Source organism: Impatiens glandulifera, chromosome 6, assembly GCF_907164915.1.
Source record: "Impatiens glandulifera chromosome 6, dImpGla2.1, whole genome shotgun sequence".
Taxonomy (NCBI): Eukaryota; Viridiplantae; Streptophyta; class Magnoliopsida; order Ericales; family Balsaminaceae; genus Impatiens; species Impatiens glandulifera.
The window spans coordinates 8,350,270-8,355,322 of NC_061867.1; the positions used below are offsets into that span (position 1 = coordinate 8,350,270).

The window sequence follows — 5,053 nt, forward strand, 5'->3', positions numbered from 1 at the left end:
TCTCGGAGTTTGTCCACGGATGGTGAGTCAAAGCCTAAAGGCTTAATCGAATGCTTAAGTATGGTGGAATAAATAATGCATTTTTGTTTTTTTATTACAATTATTAATTATTTATATATATATAATGTAAAATCCGAAAAATATAATAAATATTTGTTATTTTAATTTATAACATTCCCATGTAAGTATATTTTAAAAATTATATAAATTTAAAAAGAAATTTAAAAATATATCTATACATATATAATAATGCTTAACTATAAATTATTTTTAACAATGTCGGTTTTTTTTTTAATTTTTTTTGCGGATTTCAGGGCGGGTTATATTTAACTATTAATTATTTTAAACTCATTATAGGGTTTGGTTAAAGTGAGAAGCTCCTTAATGATGGAGATCTTTATCAATGTCGTGTCGTCTTTTACTTTGAGTTTTTGGTGATGGAGATGGAGATGGAGATGGAGATGGAGATGATGTTGTCCTTTCTTAAGATTAGCGTAACAACGGTAAATTGTACTGATGTCTTTTTATTTGAGCTTTCTGTTTAGTTTTTTTACAAGTGACGACTAAACTCTCTTCTATTTTGATCTTTCAGTCATACGCTTTGAACTTTCTATTTAGTTTTGTTTTGTACAGGTGACTAAATTGTTTTCTACTTGAACTTTTTGTTGTCATTTGCTTTGAGCTTTCATTAGAATGATTAGAATATTAAAAGTTTATAACTTTCTTTATTAATCACTAATTACGCAACACATTGATATATTTTAGTTGTCTCTATATTATTTCTTATATACAAATTCGAAACGTGTTTTATATATTAAATTAATTTTTTATTAGGGAGGAATATAAAATTTAGACAATGTTGTTGAAAAAGTAATTTTTTAAAAAAATTATCAAATAAATTGTTTTTCTTTTGTTATTTAATATTTTAATGTCTTAATTAGGTTAAAAATACAAACAAATTTGGAGATGGTAGCTCGAATGATGATTTATTAGGGCGAAAAAGACATAAAATTTAGTTTCTCTTTTTCATTATACATTTTCTAATTTTGTTTTATGCAAGTTGTATTTTATTAATATACATTAACACATGTCAACTTAATTAAACATGTATTATTTTTCTATAAATGTAACCCCGAAAAGTTCCCTTAGTCCGTAGTTTAGCACGGGTTATGGACACGTGACAATACGGGGATCGCGGGGTGGCTCGAGGTTCGATGCATTTTTAACCTTGATTTGCGTGTTATGCATCTTTTTAAAAGAAATATTATTTTAAAAGATTTTGATAGTACTTGTCTACTTTTGAAATTATCTATGTAAAAACAACCAATTTAATTTAAAGTTTAATAATATTGGGATCAAATAATAATTTGATTAAAATCTAGTTTAAATTAATCAAAGATAATTAATTTAAAAGAATATTTATTTGAAAATAGAGTCGCTAAATGATTTTAGAAAAATCAGTAAATGGTACGTGTATAAAAATACTTTACTAGAGTTTTCATAAAAGGTTCGTTTTTTGTTACGCTCAGGAAAGGGCTTTCGCGTTATATCCTCCGCGCCCGTCAAATGACGGTTTTATTTTTAAAGTAAAAGTCTGACTATCAAAAGTTTTATTTATAACATTTATTTTCTTTAATTAGTAGTCTTGAGTCCTTAACAATGATAGGTTTAGATTACGTAAATAATTATACAAAATTATTTAGAAGGACGTACATGTGATTGCGTTGATATAAGATTGAGTAAAAATCCTGAAAATATCAGAAAATATTAGAATTTTAAAAATAAATTCCAAATGGGGCCTTAGTCAAAATATTTGTTTGATAAATATCCCGAAAATATTTAAGTATTACTTTCTGACATTTTGGGATTATTTGAAAATGAATTGGGGTTCTGAAATTACAAAAGTAATTTTAGATTTTGAAAAGTGGAACCAAGCAGGCCTTAAGACTAGAGTCCTAGGGCTTGAGTCTGTTTTTACCCATCTAGGTTCGGACGGGCTCGGTCTAGACCAAGGGTGGTCTGGATCGGGGCTTAGGACACTCGGTCAAGGGACCGTAGGGTTCGGCCCTAGGGTTTAGGAGGCTCAGTCCTAAACTCAGGTTATTCGGTCATAGGTCTAGGAGGCTCGGTCCTAGATCTAGATTCCTCATTCATGGGACTTGGTAGTCTCGGTCCTAGGTTAGTTCTCTCAATCCTAGGTTAGAATTCTCGGTTGAATTCCTCGATCCTTGCTCAAGAATATCGGTCCTAGGACTCGGTCCTCACTCAAGAACACCAGTCATTGGTCTCGGTTTTAGGTCGATTTTCTTGGTCCTTGGTCTCGGTTAGGACCAAGAGTTCTCGATCATGTTTTTCGGTCCTGATCCTATATGACTCGGTCGTCGGGGACATAGTATTCTTCATTTGGTAAGAAGAATTGCAGATTTGTATCTTTTGATACAGATTGTGAAAAATGATCTGTAAGTTGTAAACAACTCATATAAATGTAGGGATCATAATCCCTAACCTTAAACACGATCATTCCAACTCTATAACAATTGATTTTTCAAAAATAGTTTTTAGGACAAATTTTGTGCACTTTCGATTTAAGCCATCTCTGTAGACACTCATTTTTACTCCCCAAATTTATTATTTTAATTTATTTATTTAGAAGTATTTTGGGAAAAATAAAATTAGTTGGCCAAAATATATCAAAAGAATAAATAAAATAATAATTGAGCTTGACAAAAATCGATTAATTATTATCGATATTATTTAAAATAAATAATAAATTGTTAGTTAATAATTATGATATTTTAATATATCCATAATTATTAATATAATTATTTATTTTTTAAAAATAATAAAAAATAATGTAAAAATTTATATTATTATTAATTTCATTTTTATTTTGTGAATCAGGCCCAACGAGTGGAGATGAGAGTCCAGGCCCATTTATGGAAAATAAGAGAAGGAAAAAAGGGGCTCATTTACAATCAACCAAACTTTAAAAACAACTAAAGGATGAAGAGTTATTTTATTTTCATTTTCTTTTGAACGGTTCTTCAGCAAACCAAAACAGAAGACGAGGGCCATTTCTCTTTTAGAGCATCCTATTCCTATACCCATACATAGGTATAAATATGTGTCACATCAGTTGTCACATCAAAAGTAAATTATACATATCAATTTATATCTCTATTCCTCAACCATCTCAGGTACAATTGTTACTATTTCAGGATCCCCATCCACATCATCTAATTCATACAATATTTTTTAATTCAATAATTCAAGTAAATCTTATTTCATTTTTAATTATATTAATTTGTTTAAATAAATAAAACTAATATTTATAAATTATATTAAAAAAATTTAAAAAATCAATAATTTTTAAAAATAATTTAGGACATTAAATTGTCAATAATTTGTGTATAAAATTTTGAAAAATAAAAAAATTTAATTAAGAAATGAAAAACGAGTACAATGTTAAACTAAATCACAATAATACATGAAAAAATACACTACTAAATCATATTTTGTTACTAATTCTGGTAACGCGCTCAAACAGGCTCAATCAAGTTCGATCGAAGTTGTTGATGCATTTACTTGTCAAGTAGTGCAGCCTGTCGCTTGCTATACTCATTAAATCCTCCGACGGGACCTTGAAATATCTCTAGAATTGTATTGTTGTCATCGGGTTCCTCCGACTAGTTGAATGTTGTATCCCCTTCATCATCAATTATCATGTTATGCAAAATAATACATGTATACATGATATCCTTCAAGTTACTCTAGTACCAAAAATGCCCCGGTCCTCTAATCATCGCCCAATGAGCTTATAAGACACCAAATGCCCGCTCGACATCCTTTCTTGCAACCTCTTGCATTTTCTTAAACAATGCTTTCTTGGGATCATGAGGGCACCGAAAACTCTTGACGAAAGTAGCCCATTTAGGATAGATTCCATCTGTAAAATAGTACCCTCTGGTATATTGTCTATCATTCACTTCAAAGTCGATCTTTGGGCCCTTTCCTTTTAAAACATCGCTGAAGAGGGGGCTTTGATTAAGCACATTGATGTCATTGTTGGACCCCACGACTCCAAAAAAGGCATGCCATATCCATAAATCGGTAGATGCTATCGCTTCAAGCATTATTGTTGGTGTTCCATGATCACCTTTAGTAAACTGTCCTTTCCATGCGACTGGACAGTTCTTCCATTCCCAATGCATACAATCGAGACTACCCAACATTCGGGGGAAGCCGTGCCTATGCTCATGCATAAGGAGCAAACGTTCGCAATCAACAGTAGTTGGCTTTCTCAAGTATCTTTCGCCGAAAATGATGATTACACAACGACAAAAATTAAATAATGATTCAATGGCGGTAGTTTCATCAATACGTAGGTACTCATCGAATTGATCTTTGGGTCCTCCGTACGCCAATTGGCGGATGGAAACCGTGCATTTTTGAAGTGGTGAGAAACTTTGCCTTATAGTTGCGTCGACTCTCCATTTAAAATAGTCATCATGAGATAAGGCATCGACTATGCGTGTGAAAAGGACTCTTCTCATCCGAAAACGACGACAGAAAATATCACTCGGATATGTTGGATTTTTGGAGAAATAGTCAGCAACAAGACAACTATGGCCTCCTTCACGATCACGCTCTACGACTCTTCTTTTTCTTCTTGTTGTTGCACTGGAAGAGCTCCCTATGTACTGAAGAAGCATTTGTTGTTGAAGAATTTCGAAAAATATTTGATCATCTGAGTCATCATTCCACAACTCTTCATCACTATCAACATTGGTGTTGGCATTGTGGTTGGGATTTGAAGACATTGTGTTTGGGGTGGTCTTTATTATGAGGAGAAAATGGTATAAGAAGATTGATTTAAGTATTGTGAAGAAGTGTGAGATAACTACTCTAATATATAATGATACATCAAAGGCTAGTTTACAACGGCTAGTTTATAACGGCTAGTTTATAACGACTAGTTTGTAACGAAATTTAACTACAACGGAATTTTAAATACTACAACAGTATTTCAAACCCTACAACAAAATTTCAAATA

General features: G+C 31.5%; 1 pseudogene; it reads right to left on the reverse strand.

The window, feature by feature from the left end:
* Positions 1-3,539: 3,539 nt before the first annotated feature.
* On the reverse strand, positions 3,540-4,820 carry LOC124943072 (annotated as a pseudogene).
* Positions 4,821-5,053: the final 233 nt, after the last annotated feature.